General features: G+C 34.2%; 1 protein-coding gene across 1 annotated transcript in view; it reads left to right on the top strand.

The window, feature by feature from the left end:
• LOC107449716 (protein madd-4) overlaps positions 1–17,359 on the top strand; it is a 121,265-nt gene that overhangs the window by 40,115 nt on the left and 63,791 nt on the right. The window lies entirely within an intron of this gene.

Below are 17,359 nucleotides of genomic sequence, written 5' to 3'. Positions count from 1 at the left end.
AGAAGTGAATGAAGGCTGAACAGTACAATACAGATTTGGTACGGTAGTAACAAAAAATCATCATAATCATTTAGGAAATTTTCTTAAGGCTTTACCAATTGGCATACATCCGTTTGGTAAACCTACTTTTAAAGTGTGAACAAGTTCGGAACAGCCTGCAACTTAGGTAGGAAGAACCAGATTTTTTCGAAAGTTCAGAAGTTCTCCCATACTTCTGCGTATTATGCAGATGATACTGCGATACTCAGTAAATCATTTAATCCCAATAACGCTATGAATAATATACAGAGATGCCAACTTGCTCCGCTTTGCAAAATATTATTTTCTAACGGTAACGAAATTTAAGTCATTTTTAGTTTGGTATTTATAATTTTAATTAATTTTTCCACTACTAAATATCAAAAATCATAAGAATCATATAACATGCAACCTAAAAGCATTAATTATTTGGTTACTGTTTTTGAAAGTAGGCGTAACTATGCTAATTTTACAAGTTATATATTTAATTCGCTACCACTTTATTAAAACTTTTCCAGAGAGCGGAGCAGTTGGCATCTCTGAATATAAGGCAAATCATCCCAAATATCGAGGAATGGTGTGCAAATTGGAAAATTTCCACTAGCACCAGTAAATCCTCATTACTTATCATGAGAAAGTCTAACAAGAAGAAAATTAAAAATAGTAACCTCCTTCTTTTCAATGAAGCGATTCCTGTTGTAAACAAAGCCACCTACTTGGGTGTAATTCTCACTCATAATATGAATTGGAATTCCCATATCTCTAGAATATCTGCTAAAGCATAAGGTAGCATTCTACTCCCTCAAACCAATTCTTAGCCATAACTCAAAATTAACTCTAAAAACAAAAAGGACCTTATAACTGCAATGTATAAGACCAATAATTAGTTATGTTGCTCCTGCTTGGAGTGCCCTAACGATCACTCAAAAACGCAAACTCGAAACCATTCAAAATAAAATGATCAGGAGGTTCACGGAAGCACCCCGTAGACTTAAAATGAGCGATATCCTCAAAGACTTAAACATTACATCTATGGAAGAACACATAGTTCTTTTATGTGCTTCCTTCTTCAAAGACGCAATAAGCTGCACAACCTGCAATTACAATCAAATATTTGACTTTGAGCTACTCAGCGATAACATTAACCCGTTTTATCCCGACTTTTTATATTGAAGTGGTGCAGAAAGTGGTTTTCATGAAAAAAGTGGTATAATATGCTATTTAACTAAATGGCTAATATAAACTATTTGTTCAGTTCGAAATGTCCCTGCACCTTATAGTAATACATCTAGTGATGGAAACTTAAATCACTAATAAATTATGGTGGAAAGGAAACTTTTAATTCTCCTAGATAAAAGACAAAATTGAAACAATTTTCATACCACAATATATGTTTTTGAAAAAGGAAACTGTCCTATAGATATGACGCTGGGCACTAATAGGTTAACTACAGTCCGGCAACGGTGTTTTTTTCTCTCTGACGGCGTTCTATCTCAACGTTTCATCGCTTAATTTGTAAATATTTCTTCACTATTTAATCAAGGTTCCTGTCTGTGCACCAATGAAACCCGCAAGGGGGGAGGCGAGGCAGGCAGGAGCTGAGATTATATTTCTGTCTGTATGTATATTTTCTTTTTGCTTATTTTTATCATGCAATGCCATTTTATTATACCCCATTGATATGAGCTTCGGCTGAGTTTTCTACTACTCCACTTAGACGAATGAGTTAGGGCCCCTGACGGAGCCGAAACTTAGATAATCACCTCACATAGGCATAGGCTCCCATACGCAGTTTTTCTGAACGTTTTTCACAATTGCACGTTGTAATTTCTCCAGTTTATCGAAATATCTCGATTCAGTGTCGGATACATTATTCATTCTTCGATGAATTTCTTCAGGCTTTGACCTTTAACACGTTCACGCCGGAAAAAGTGTTGTTGTTGTTGATTTACGTCGCACTAGAGCAGCACAATGGGCTATTGGCGACGGCATACCCTCCAACTGCTACGGAATTTCCGTAGTTTTAGAAATCTTCTTTTCAGACGGTAGCAAAATTAATGTCTTAATATTTAAAAAAAAATAATTTTAGCGTAACTTGTCCACTATTACTTATAAAAGTGCAGGCCATATGGCTAGATTCTTAAGTTCTGATAAAAGTTTTATGAGAGATCCATTTGCTTTAAAAATTTCTACTTTGGTTCGCTACCACTAGAAAGAATTATTTTCAAAATCCTCATAAGTTGGCGGGTATGCGACGGTCTGGGATACATCCCTGAGGATGATCCGAAGACATGCCATCACAATTTTGATCCTCTGCAGAGGGGATGGCACCCCTGCTTCGGTAGCCCAACGACCTGCGTGCGAAGTCGAGCACTTTACGGTAGCACAGTTTAACGAGGACCAATACCGCACACCCTCGGTCCCTACGCAGACTGATCCAAGTGGGTCACCCACCCACACACTGACCGCAACCAGTGATGCTTGACTTCGGTGATCTGATGAGAACCGTGTCTTAACGGGAAATACTGGTACGGGAAATGACTGGTACTTAATATACTGGTACGGGAAAAGAGAAAATACTGGTAGATGAACTATTTCAATATTAGATAATATTCGGGAGGAGTTAATCTATTCTCAACAATAACAATTCTCTGTAAGGAAATTTATCACGGCGAAGAAGCAATTCAATATAAAAATTGCATCCGTTAAAAAATAATTGGTAGTTATAGCTTTTTATTATTCCCGGAAAAAAACTAAAAAATAAAATTTATTGTTACCAGTTTTTACTCCAGTGCGCTGCCAAGATGAGACAATCTAGAGTGACCCACCGGTGGGTCACCCAGGCGTGAACGTGTTTATAGAAAAAAAAATTTGTATTTGTTTTGCTACCAAAGGTCGTCAATTGTCCTTGTTTGAATGTAATATATTTCCCACACACATTTGAAAAATGAGCGAATACCTCTTTTTGGTGACGCACTATTTGCAAATACTCTGCTTTACGCTCTTGAAAGAAAACTTTTTAATCGTCTACATTGTACTGTTTATTATTTAATTTTATTCAGTCCCGACTTTTCGTCTTAAAAATATGCAATCATCTGGCTTTGCATCTCATTTACTGTTAAGCCACCTAGGATGAGACTTGCAGGTTGGATATATTGAATGCAACAGTTTGTTATTTGACATTGGCTTACTATTTTACTGTTCGTTTTCTTTTGTTGAAAAGTTACGTATCTTGCCTGATTTAAAGATCAACGTAAGCTTTAAAAATATTTTTTCAAGATTAATTTTATTAAAATTGTCGTAAATGTACTATATTATGAAGTATGAGTCGCCGATCTATGGCTTTGCAGTCCAAGTGAAACATGAATAGTGTATTTGGCTCTGTTGTTAGTTGGCTATGGTGTTGGTTGAACAAGGATCACCAAAACACACTCCAAAGTGTTATAACGGGATACCTGCAAGTGACGTAGTGACCTCGATCCTGATTGGTTGTTGAAACGTAGCATTTGTTGATTGCTATTTAGAGTAAGCCAAGACCATCATGTATCAATTCTCTTAAGTGTCACATTCTATATTCTGTCACAAAGATTTCAATTCTTCACAACATAAACCAACTTATTATGCATCGAAGTTGTCAAGTACACAAAACAAAAATATATCACGGTTACAGTAAAATGTATGAACAAATAATAAATCAAAGTTAAGTAAAAGACGTATACGAGAAAGAATTACATTTCAACAAATTAGATGTGTTATTTGCGCTGTATTTAATTAATTTCACACACACGTTAATTAACATATGGAGAAACTGAACTGGACTTTGACACGCCACTTTGTTTATAAACGATCAGCTGACACTGACGCCATAGGTCGCACCTGTGGGTATCACTAATTTTCTTCTCCCTGAAGTGCAATTTATAAATCTTCAGAGGAAGGCATTGGCTCGCATTGGGCTGTCTGGCCAACTATGATGATGAAGTGCAAGTACCCAATTACCAAAAAAAGTTAAAGGTGATTGTATGATGCCTCTGGAGGAGATGTGATTCTTTATTGTTTAATGAAACCTCGCTTATATGTCGCAAGAGAAATTCCATACTGTTACTAACCAGAGGAAATAATTTAAAATCTCGAAGGAAATTGTCAACAGTTCGCGCCCTGTCTTCTGCATGATATTATCAAACTACACGTGAATGATTATGGCAAAACTACAGGAATTTGAACTTCGTCATCGTCTTTTACACTCCCTGGACTTTCTGACTGCCGAGTCTTTCGAAATTTGGACAACTTTTTAACCCATTCATTCCTCAACGAAAAGTGGTTTAAATGAGAAAAACACTTATGAAAAAAAAGTTTATCTATTTTTTTATATCTAGATGATATTTTTTTTTTCGTTGCTTATTATTTTAGTTTTGAAAAAACGCTGAGCTTTTTGACACCCAATCTATTTATAAATATTTATATCATTGATATGTAATGTTAGGCCGATCTACTTTTCTGCAGAATAAATCCGAATAACTAAACACTTTGACTCACAGTTTTTGTTTCTGGAAAAAGAAACCGTACTCCATTGGACGCTAGGCACAAACAGGTTAATAGAAAAAAAATTCCGAAAATGTTGCAAAACTGGACATTCAGGAATTCATTGAATCTCGGCTATCAGGGTTCGACACTGATGCAAACTGCGCTGGATTCGCCAAATATTTTAAAAAACGGTAGAAAATTACAAAAATTAAAGTCTGCAGATTTTCAATTAATTTTGCCAACATTTTAAAAGGCTATACACGACTTAAATGTCTTGTCTTGCTTTTGGATCTGGGCACCTGAGCCGCGAAGCGTCCCCTATCCCATTCACTATGTAGTATTTGTCATTTTGTTTGGTTTCGTTGAGGTTAACAGGCAATGTGGTTGCTGTCAGGGGGATTCTAGCACTTTGCTTGAATAAATAATAATAATGAATATGAAACGGAGCAGCTTGCTCTAAACTATGTGTGACTTGAGTTTTGAATGTTCGTTGCTGGTCAACGTGGGGAAACGCTTGATATAACTTTCAATATTGTAGTTGTTTAAGCTGATATTATTGGTGGATCTGTGATAAGAAATTTGTTAAAGCTTTTATTTATTTTGATGATTGTGATCTGAGGCGTCGGATGTAAAGTGAGCAGCTATTGGTCAGTATTTTACGACTTAAATGTAAAAAAATAGCGCTACACTTAAGTCTGGGAATTATTTAGAAGAAGTGGTGAATAAAAACCTTATAAATCGAGTTTACTAAACCAAGAATCATATATTAAGAGACTTATACTTGAAAATATTTCTCCGTTTTTACCACACTGCCTCCGACATGGCAAAAATGTAGAGAAAATATTGGGTGCATGCTTTAATAAATAAAATAGTTCTTTATGACTGTTAGCTGTGAACACATTTTTGAAATTTGTGCGATCCATACAAAAGTTTAAAAAGTGGTAGCATATCCACCTCGTTTGCGCCCTGTTTTTCAAAGAAATTATCCTTTCGTGATTTCCACAAACATAAATGTTTCAGTATATATGTTAAAGTACTACAATCGTTCGTCGTGCTTTTCTTTTTAATTGAAGTTGTAGCTATAATGACAAGTTTGCTCCAGGTTTTATGAAATCTCGCCAACTAATTTTCTAATCTGTAATGCATTTTTTTTGGAAAAGTTGTCTGCGTGCACTGTGATAAAACAACATTTTTTTACTAACCTCACACGGACGGCTTAATACAAGGCATTGTAATCTGGTAAATATTCAAAATACTGAACAAAAAAAAGAATTTTATAATATTTAAGCACCAGTTTTTTAACAAAATCTATGTTATTAATAAAAAAACTTTACGTATTGCACTTCACCGTCTCTTGTTTTCCTAATTAAAACGCTGGCTCCGTAGCTTAGCAAGTTATTGAAATCAGAGAAACAATTGCGAGTAGAAAAGAATGAATATTGAAATTGTTTAACTATTATCACATATGCTCATCACAAAGAAGGCTTATTAGCCAGCCCTTGTATTAAAGAGGAACATCAGAAAGATACAATCCAGGGTCACAGTAAGAAAGTAAAGTTAAAGCGGTTAGCGTTTTCAGAGCGGCAAGGCCTCTCTGCCAGTGAGTCTCCATCCACAATTATTGTATTTCAAGCGTGCACCTTAAAATGATTTTAATAAAAAAGAAATAGTAACAATTGTTTCATATTATAAATATAACTATTTCGTTTAGTTTAGCGAGTTTAAAAGTGAAGTTGTAATTTTAAAAGCTTAATTTAATTATCAAAAAACTTTTTGCAGTGATGTAAAAACTTTTTTGAAAAAAGTGGTTGGAAATTAGCATTTTAGCTCTTCGAGACGGGCGGTACATTTTCTGGGTGAGGACAATAAAGTTAAAGGACATAAAATTGGTAGTCCAACCAGCAGTTCATTTGTGGGTGAGGTAATAATAGTTTCATTTATGTAATTCACCACTTCTAAGTTCAAAATGAAAATTACTTAATTACTCTTTGAAATAATATTGATTGTATGAGTGGTAGTTATCAGGACGGCCGTGTCTCTACTTTAACAGAGCCACACTTACTTACACATATACCTCAAATTTTCTTTAACTCGCCCACCTTCTGTATGCATTTCCAAACTGTAAATACTGTAAATATTCATTGGTGTTTATTTTCCCATTGTACTTTAATTTTACCTTTTTTATGTGCTTTTTTATTACTTATAATTTTGTTATTGCCTAATAATGGCAAAGTGCCATTTTTCTTCTCTCAAAAACTCTATTTTTCTCCCCAAACTTTGATTTTGTCATATATGTTTCGTAGTTTAATTTCAGGATGAATGGGAAAAGGGCCGTAAGGCCTCAGACTCCCAGTTCCACTACAACGACCGAACGTACAAACATTGATTGTATGCGTTAGAATCAAAATAAGAAAATTCTGTCAAATTAGCCATGACCACATTTGAGTTACCGCTTTTAATTTTATTCCATCCTGATTCTGCGTGAATGTATTTATGACTCCCCCGTCTCGAAGGAGTTAAGCAACGGAAATAATTTCTAATGAAACTTTAGTTTCAAAAAACATATTTCAAATGCATAATTTCAGATCAAAATTTAACTAGTGCTATTCATTTGGCAAACTGGAACTGAATTTACAGAGCTGCTACTATCTAGAATTTTTTTTTCTTTCAAATAGTAGAAAAATTAAGTAAAGTATAATCGATGTTTTATATTGTTTTATCTGCCAAACAATTTTAAATTCTAAGGTCATCCTGATTCTCTGCGAATTGTATGTAGGTGCTAAACCTGATAAATGGTTTGGTAATGCTCAAGTAAAAGCATAATTTAAATATATTTGTAGAAACTTTGAAAAACCAAAGCTACCACTTTTTGACTTTTCCCAGTTAGTAGCAACCCTGATTTATTACCTGATACAATCATATTAATTCATACCTGTTCGGATATTTCTGAACAAAGACATTGTCAAAAGGAGACTCAACCAAAGTTTCCGTGTTGTTACTACTCTCGGTAATTGCTACTGGCATTTCCGTAGTCGTGGTGGTTGTCGTTCTTGGTAAAGGCGGACAAGGTTTCAAATTGCATTTCTTGACTGCTTTTGGCCTAGTCTTAAGGCACTTTGAAGGTGGCAGTTGAATTGCTTGGTTGAGAGGTGCCAGGATTTTTTCGCAATGCAGTTTTCGTGTTTGGAAACCTCCATCACAGCTTCTTGAACACTGAAAATTTATTGATTTCGTATGACCGTGATGGCTTGTCTAGATTTATAATTTTTCAATGCTTGGGAAAAATGAGTTTAGCACGTTCACGCCGGGAAAAGTGAAAAATACTGGGACGGGAAAAGAGAAAATACTGGTAGAAGAACTATTTCAATATTAGATAAAATTCGGGAGGAGTCAATCTATTCTCAACAGTAACAATTCACTGTAAGGAAATTTATCACGGCGAAGAAGCAATTCAATATAAAAATTGCATCCGTTAAAAACAATTGGTAGTTATGGATTTTTATTATTCCCGGAAAAAACTGAAAAATTAAATTTATTGTTACTAGTTTTTACTCCAGTGCGCTGCCAAGATGAGACAATCTAGCGTGACCCACAGGTGGGTCACCCCGGCATGAACGTGTTAAGCGAGGGACGAACAGAAAAGCTATTGAAATCTGTCGAATTACTAGAAAGGAAGAAGAGATGGAAAAAAAATTGATTGCGTAATCAAACTGGGATGCGTTTATGCTAATCTCTTTTTCTTTGGCAATCAAATAGGTTTTTCATGTTTTTTAATCCCACCTTCTCCCTCAATAGTAATTTGTTAGATTTCAATAGCATACCTGACACCTTTTACAGACTTCCAAAAACGATTTTTAGCAGTGGTGAGAAATTACTAGAGCAGGTAAAAACTCAATTTCCGATGACGCATTCATAACTGGTGTTAGCTCTTGATATCTGCATTTAAATTATTTAAATATAGTGGTAGTTGAAAGTATATTTAATCAAATTTGTAAAAGCAGTAATTAAGCAAATTTTGCTGCACTCAAAAAAGTTGGCATGTATGAAATTGAGTTTTTTTTCACTCTAAAGAAGAAAATGCAACTCGATTGAAGTTGCAAATGATTTTTTGTTTAGTAATAATCAGCTGCTAAAGAAACTTAGGAAATTTAAAAAATAAAATAAATAAATAACGAATGAATTTTTTCTTTGCAATTTTAGAAAATAGCTTAGATTATTAAAAAATAGACATTTTTTATAACAACATTTAATTTTTTTTAATTGAAGTATTTAATATTGTAACAGGGTTTTTACTTTTTAATTAATTTTAAAGGAAAAAAACATATCAAAAAGTACTTTTTCAAAGCTTGAGTATATTTCTTTTGTCATAGCTTTTATTAAAACCATTTCCACAATATATTTGGAAGTAGTATAGATACAACAACGCCTATATTATTAAAGTATTGCCACGCACTTTCCATTTGACGTTCGCGTTCAGGGACATTTTTTTTTGTTCACTTTTTCATGACTGCCATATGAAATTGAACGCCAGTCGTATGTTTGAAAGTGAAAATTAGCACATTTTATAACGGTTTTTTCATGAGAACTCTCGACGGCTGGAACCGTTATTTGCTCGATCATCTCGATATTTTTTTCGCTTTCCAAACAAACAAAAAACAATTGATATGTTAACAGAAATGTTACACCGTTTTTTTCCGATGTATTTCTGAATAATTAACAAATAAATGCTCTAGTACTTACTCTACGTACTAATCATGTTCAATCCCTTTTTTATTAACTCATTGCTGACCGGCAACTTTTTTGAAAACTTCCCCATGTGCCCGACTATTGTTTTTGAATGTGGATGTAAAACAATATAAATAAACATTAAACTTTTTTAATGCCGTTTGATAAAAAGTTAACAATCACCTATGTGTAATGGTACACCACAAGTTTTGCAAATTTATCAGGTTTTGTATCAAGTTATAATAAATTGGTACAGAATTAAATAGTAAAACTTGAAAAGTAAGGAAAGTTATGCCCACTTTTTAAAATAGTCACCACGAGATCACTGCTAACGAAAACACGAGTTAACTCGTGACCGGTCACCAACGTTTCGCCACGAAAACACGAGTTAACTCGTGACCGGTCAGCAATGTGTTAATTAAAATGTGCAGACCATGCCTACGGGTCACGAAAAGTTTTGTGGTTGTCATTCCAAATTCAAAGATTTTTGAGCTATTTTTAATATATAATTACTGAAATGAAACTGATACTGATCAATAGAAATCAGTTTTTAAAAAGAAGTGGTAATTAACACATCCGCAATAAGATATTTTTGCTTATTTAACACGGTAGACGCTTACAGGATAGCTATACTGCCGTTCAATAGAAAAGTCATGAGATTCTTATATATTTGGCATTTTTGTGTAATAAACTACCTAACCCTTTTTTTTTCAAATTTTTTTTTGCTATATCAGTTTTTTAAATACTATTTATTGCTTGTAGCATTATTAAAAAAAATAGTTGCCATGGCACTTTTCTCGAAATCTCACGTGAAACACGGTGTTTTATAATTTCAGTAACCGTCATTAGTCTAAATATTGCCTAAAAGCAGACGTTTATATCCGTCAATTGCGTCAAAGTGTGCAATATATAGATTTTTTGATACTCAAAAAACTTTAAAAATGGATAGGTTGCAAAAACATTGCAAAACCAGATATTTTTTATTAAAAAACAAGGAGTCATAAACTATGACTATTACAAGAGCTCCTTTTTATTCAGCCAAAAAAAAAAACAGAAAAGAAAAAAAAAGAAAACTGAGATCCCAAATAAGATCCCTATCTTACTTATTAATTGAAAAATCCTGCTCATGAAATGTCGATGGCATTTTACGCTGCGCCAAGCTAATTATTAAAGTATTAAGTACTTCCTATTCTGCCCGATATTTTTTAAACTTAATACGATCAGCCAATATACCTTTATTCTATTTCGAAAACGTATGGTAAATTACTCAATTCAATGGAATTTTCTACGGTTTAATTGCAATAAACCTTTGATAAGGCTATTCAACATAAGCCTTTACTACTCTAGGCTTATTGAAAGCTGCCTGAAACAAATCAAATCAATTGAGCAATAAATGATACGTTTTCTTATTAGCTTAAAGATGGGTTCACCGCAATAAGCTAAGAGAATGCAAGGTTGGTTAGAAAATGCTGGAGAATTTAGTCTGACGATGGCTGTTTGCAAAAGCTGGATAACTCAATTAGAGTACGGCATTCGAATTTATCATCTGATTACTACGGAAACAATATTTACTTTGCTCCAGGATTCTGCCTTCCATGCTGGTGGACAATCGAACGCATTGCATGTGTCAGAAGTTTTCGGTGGCTGGCCAGGACATCGAGTTGAAGACGTTTCTTCACCATCTTTCAGCGAGATGCATTTAATTTGTCGTGTTTTCAGACCACCTCCACATTCTTGAGAACAGTTTCCAAACTCTGACACATCCCATCGGTAACTATAAAGTAGGGGGGAAAAACGCAATTATTTAAGAGAATAAAAATGATTTGATGACGCAAAAAAAGTTTAAGAGTTCCAGGAAAACTGCAAAAAAAGAACAGTTTTATTTCTCTTTATGGAAGAAATAAATCAGGGCCTTAAAAATTTTAAAAACTATAAGGTAACAAGAAGAAGACTACTCTCCCTCATTAAATGCATTTCCGATCAGGATTAGCACGTTGAATGCCATGGAGGTCCCCAGTGACCGGCACTGAGTTTGCTCATAGTGCTACGGGGTCACCGGTGTCCAGCGAATCCAAGAATTTTAGAAACACATAATTCGAGTAAATTTTTAATTTTTTTATGTTATTAACGTTACTAAAATGGTTTGAAGAAATTAATGCAATATAGAACACACAAAAATAGTTTTATTTATATAAACAGATTTGCCAATTTGCTTCGGACAGAGAAAAAATATTTTCAAGTAGTAGTTTATTAATTGTGATTTTACAATTAATTAACTGTGAATAAACTCAATTTAGTAGATTTTTGTCCACCACTATTTCTAAAGAATTCGCAGACTTATATAATTCACCACTTTTTTCGAAGGTAATATGCTAAACCTCTTAAAAAACTAGAAAAATCTGTCTAATATTTGCAAATTTAGTTTGTAGTTATTTACTGTTTGGCCATATAGGCAAGCCATGCAAACCTCTTAAAAAACTAACAAAATCTGTTAAATATTTGCAAATTTAGTTCGTAGTTATTTACCGTTTGGCCAGATGGGCAAGCCATGCAAACCTCTTAAAAAACTAGCAAAATCTGTTTAATATTTGCAAATTTAGTTTGTAGTTATTTACCGTTTGGCCAGATGGACAAACCATGCATAATTAGAGTGGCATTCAACGTGTTAAATATTACTTTTCAAATAAAATATATTAGAATAGAATTCTGCCCTTCCAGACCTCTAAGCGTAAAACCTAACTTAAAAAGAGAAAAGTATTAAAGAAAATTTACTACCGCTATTATATGTTTCAAGACTCGTGGAAACACAGTAAATAAAATGGAACATGGTTGAAATTTTGTATTATAATAGCAGGCAACATGTAAGGTCAAGGAGGGAAAAAAATTTCTCGATGTTGGCAACTTTTTAGTTTTCATAAATCTTGGTTTTCAACGTTTCAAAATAAATAATAAAAAAAAAATGAAAAAAAAATTATAAAATAAATAAATAAGTTAAGACTAAGAAATAAATAGTTTTAATACATTTTTAAAAAATTATAGTAAATCGTAAAGCGGTTTGTTATAGTAATTTATGATAAATACCGAATTTTTTTTTATTTTTAAAGACCATGTCAGACAAAAAATATTTTTAGCATGATTTTTCCCTTTCTTTATTTTATTGAATTTTCTTGTATACATGGATAAGAGGAAAAAAAACATTATACTCGTACATAAATATTTCACCCCAAGTATAAGTTTATGTGCTTAGAATGTCTAAAAGAAAGTTCTGTGAAATAGACTCACGTAATGGGACAGGGCTGGTCATTACAAACTTTAGAAAATGGTTCAGGTTTAAGAGATTGTTCACNCTGCGGGGGATGGTGTTTACCAACAGGATAATGCACCATGCCATAAGGGTCGATTCATCATGGATTGGTTCGAGGAACATTCCAGTGACTTTCAAGTCTTGTCTTGGCCCCCAAATTCACCTGATCTTAATCCAATCGAGCATTTGTGGTCCTATTTGGAAAACCAAATTTCGTGCTGCCACGCTACCCCCTCTCAATGTGAGGGAATTGCAGGACCAGTTGGTGAGCGCTTGATACCAGATACCTCAGACTACCTATCAGCACCTTGTGAAATCAATTCCACGACGAGTGTTAGCAGTTTTGAGGGCTAAAGGTGGTCCTGCGTGTTATTAGCAGGGTGGTCATAATGTAATGGCTCTTCGGTGTAAATAATATTTTATTTTAACGTGTTTAGAATTCGTTACATTAAATGATCGACTAACTATACTCTCACCCGAAACGGGATATTATATTACGACGTCGTCGACAATAAATTCGTCCTCACAATATAAAATAAATACATTTAAAAAAAATACTTTCACGTGTTACATTTTCCACGACCGACGAGAGCCTGGTATCTAAAATTTAACCCTTTCCATGACAACAAATTACGATTGAAAATTTTAGTCAAGCAGGTCTTTAACAAGTGCGACCTTAAACAGTTATTTAAAACGACATAATTTAGCTCTTTGATGTTTAAAGAACTTAGCATGGTTCCGGTTACTCTGGTGTGCTCTCACTGATTTATTATTTTTCTAATTTATTATTCACTTTGTTTTGTAAATTCGATGTAAAGTTATTTTCCACATCACCACACATAAATTATTCAAAAGTTCATATGAGACGATTCTTCTTTCCAGCTCTCTCGTGGTGAGGTTTTAAAATGCTCACAAAACTACCACAAATTCTGAAAGCTTGAGCAGTGATTCTCAACCTTTTTTTTGTGGCGGCACACTTTTAACGATTTCGAAATTTGACGGCACACAATGAAAAAAAAATTAGTTTAAAAGTTTTTTATTTATCTCTAATACACTGTGTTAAATAGTTCGTGATAATAATTTTGAATGTAAAGTAAAATAATACGTACTACAAAAGCACGTTTATTAAGAGATTAATTGTTTCTTTCGACTAATTTTTTATTAGTTAGTAACAGTTATTTATTTTTTTGATAGTTATTAATTGTTAGCTTGTTTTCCGTAGTTATTAACTGTTAGTTTTTTTTAAATTAGCACGATTTCGAGTTGATTTCTCTTTTTTGCGACAAGATCCGTAACAGCACTGAATCTACATTCGACAAGATAGGAGGAAGGGAAGCAATTAAAAAAAATTTGACGTTGGTCCACAGTCCAGGGTAGAGGCGACTGATGTTACCTTGAAGCCAAAATTCTGAGAGACGATCACAATTTAAAAGTTTCAATAGTTGAAAGTTCGACTGATTTCTCCTGAATCTGAACTTATGCTGTGTCAATATTCACAAAAGGGTTCATAACCCATTGAGGGACTTCCAAGGACAAAACGCCCTTAAAACGGTCAGAAAAATCTATGTGCAAAGAGTCAAGATGTTGACAGTATTCTTGTATATCATCAGAGGGAATTTCGCTATTCTTTTTAAGATTGGAAATTTGCTGAATTCATTCCTATCAAAATTCTACCTCTACAAAATGAGTTTTTGTTTTAGAAAGGCAGCAATAGCTGATTTTGTAAGGATCAAATTGGGCTCGTCGCCTTGGAGTTATAAATTAACGCCATTTGTAAATTAGTTTATATTATAAATTATAGCAATCTGTCTCTCAAAGCCATATTTCTGTCTTCCAGGAACTCAAGCCCATCGTCGAAAAGATTCGAAAACCTATTGATATAGGCAGCTTTGGAAAGCCAGTGAATCTCGGTGTGTAATATCAAGCGATTGAATTTTTAACCGTTTTTCTTACATAGCTGTCTGAATTATCAATCGTTTGAGAGCATTATCTGCGAATTTTGTTCACAGCAGATGTAACATATTGCAATGACTGATGCAAACGGCAGCTGAGATTTTTTCCTACTAAATGCTGTTTGTGAATCACGCAGTGAATGGCTAAAATATATGGCGTCCCTTTTCAAAAGGGCGATAAACCTACGAAGTTGACCCACCATTGCTGGAGCTTCATTAGTGGCAACAGACATAATGTTCGCAAGAGTTTTTCTCTTTAAAATAATCATTGACAGTATTAAAAATAGATTCACTTTTGGTATCTACAATCAAGCTTCTTACAAAAAGGATCCCTTGAATAATTTTACCTACCTTTTCAAACCGGATGTACGCCAACGGTACAGCCTTCATTACTCAGCAAGATTGATTAATCAACTTGAAGGAAAACTTCGTAAGATATCAAAAGTTTGCATAAGGAAACTTCAATGTCTTCAGCCGTCTCATCGGTTGTCGCCGCACGGTATCGTTGCTTAATGGGATAGTTTTTTTTTTACATTGTATGCTGTTGGACGATGCAAAACTGTTTCTAAAACTTCCTTGACAGCCGACAGTTTCAACTCTTCGCCGATTGTATGAGTTTCCCAGATTCAGCAATTAATTTCGATATATTTATTATAAGAGGCTATCAAACCGTCGTCTCATTTTTGTGATGAGGTTATTTGTAAGCCTGAGACAGGAGGTGCCTTCAGAAACTTGTCTTTTGAAGTTCATGAGAAATGACAAATCTTTATTTTGTTTGCCAGGAGAAAATTTTTGAAAATACTCCTGCTAATAACGGGAGGGTTTCATTGCCTCATTCGATAAAACTTTGCTACAAAGTAAACACATGTGTAGTTATAGAGTTCGACAGCGATTGAACAAATCCGAACTTCAAGTAAGTGGCACTGTATAGACAAACACTTCTTTTTGTAAATTAACATTGTTGGTGGCAGCAAAATACAAACGATGAAAGAAAATCAACTATTACTCCAAATTAATAAATAATTTACGATAAAGAACTAATTTCGGGCAAGTACCTGGTCAAATAGACAATGAAATCAAATCGAAACTGGGGAAAAATTGTAAGGAGGCTAACGAAAACCATCATAAACACGGGTCAAATCATTCATATTGAAGGAGCATGAGCTTCAATTTCGGCCAAATGGCCTGAATGAGTCAGAGGCAAACATTACTGAATCATGCACTGCGCTGGTTTGGATCAGCGAATAAGTGTCGCATAAATTCGTTTTTTTGCTGGTGCAAATGGTGCATCAGATAATCGTAATTTATTATATTAGTTTAATCATCGACCAGGTTGCCGAGAGGTTAACGTGTCTGACTGCGGAGCCATTGGCCACGGGTTCAAATCCTGCTCAGGGCATGGATGTTTCTTTCTCTCTGTGTGTTGTTCTATGTCCATTCCTCTTTGTGTGAATGTGACCCGCCCTATAAACGGGATTGTGTGACGTGGGCGACGCTGCTCCACCGCCGTGGCTTCGCCACAGGTGCCCACTGGGTAATGAGAAGAGAGTAGCAGTTCTGGCATTTCTGTGGCCAATGGGACAAATCCCAAGTGCCCGCCTTTAAAAAAAAATATTAGTTTAATCTTTTTTTCTTCAAGATTAATTTTAGATTAATTCTATTTATTAAATTAAACTTAATTTAATAATTTTATTTGAGATTTTTAAAATTAAATTTTAATGACGAAACATGCTCAGCGCTCCCTTCCCCCCTACCGTCCAAAACATACCCAACTCCCCTCAGCATACTACCACCGCCCAGGGGGGTGGTATGCCCCCGGTTAGAAACACTGCTTTAGAGTTTAATTGTCTACCACTCTATAGAATATTCTGTAAAAAACGTACTAGTTGACATTCCTGTTACTTTGATGCGTGATGTGTCTTGGTAGATCGAGCATCAAAAGAGTTAACTTCCACACGTAATCCAAAATTAAGTATTTAAATATTTAGGGGAGTGTAGGGTAAGACAAGGCACATTGATTGTGTTGAAATTAATATTATTTTCTAGCGGAAAAACTCTGAATTACACTTTACTAGTCAAGAAGAAGGACCTTTCATATTGGTGTGTTGTTGTAGATTAATTCACGGCGCCAGTGTAGATAAGATTGTTTTGCTGTGTCAACTCTTTAATGTTCTTTTGTTTTCAAGCTAGCTTATTTATTGGTCATTACAGTAATAAAAAATATTTTTAGTACAGCTTAGTATACGTTTACCAAAGGTTTATTCCTTAACAAGCAATAAGGATTAAACCCAATAGTAGAGCACTGTTTCGTTTCATTTCGATAACCTCTGCTCTCTGAGTAGAGCTACTATCTGGCAACTCAAGCTACGACTATCTGGTCTCGCGCGTACAAGTACAAAATTGTACTTTTTGTACAAAAAACCCTAATAACTTCTTCAGATCTTTTTGGGATTGGTTTCATTCAATTCAGCTTGAAAATATACATCGGAAATTAATGTCTCACTTGCTTGTCTTGAAGAAATTCAAAACTTCTCCGTATATCACCCCCCACTTTCCTCAAAAAAAGGGGAAGAGTACAGAGAAAAGTAGGAGAGTTTTTAGATATCATCTAATAACATGACAAAGCCTTTTGTTCAACAAAAAAAAAAAAAAAATAGAATGTCTTGAGTATTAATTTTTCAGAAGAAACGACATTTTTGTTAACTATAATTACTGGGCTTTTTATACAATTATTTGTGCAAATAATTTACCACTAATTAATCCATTAAATAGGATTTAAATAAGAATATTATTAATGAAATATGGTATGGGCAGCTGCTGATCTAGAATATGGCCACTT

This window comes from Parasteatoda tepidariorum, chromosome 9 (assembly GCF_043381705.1).
Source record: "Parasteatoda tepidariorum isolate YZ-2023 chromosome 9, CAS_Ptep_4.0, whole genome shotgun sequence".
Taxonomy (NCBI): Eukaryota; Metazoa; Arthropoda; class Arachnida; order Araneae; family Theridiidae; genus Parasteatoda; species Parasteatoda tepidariorum.
Note: the sequence above shows the minus strand (reverse complement) of the source record. Positions and strands in the feature narration are given on the sequence as shown.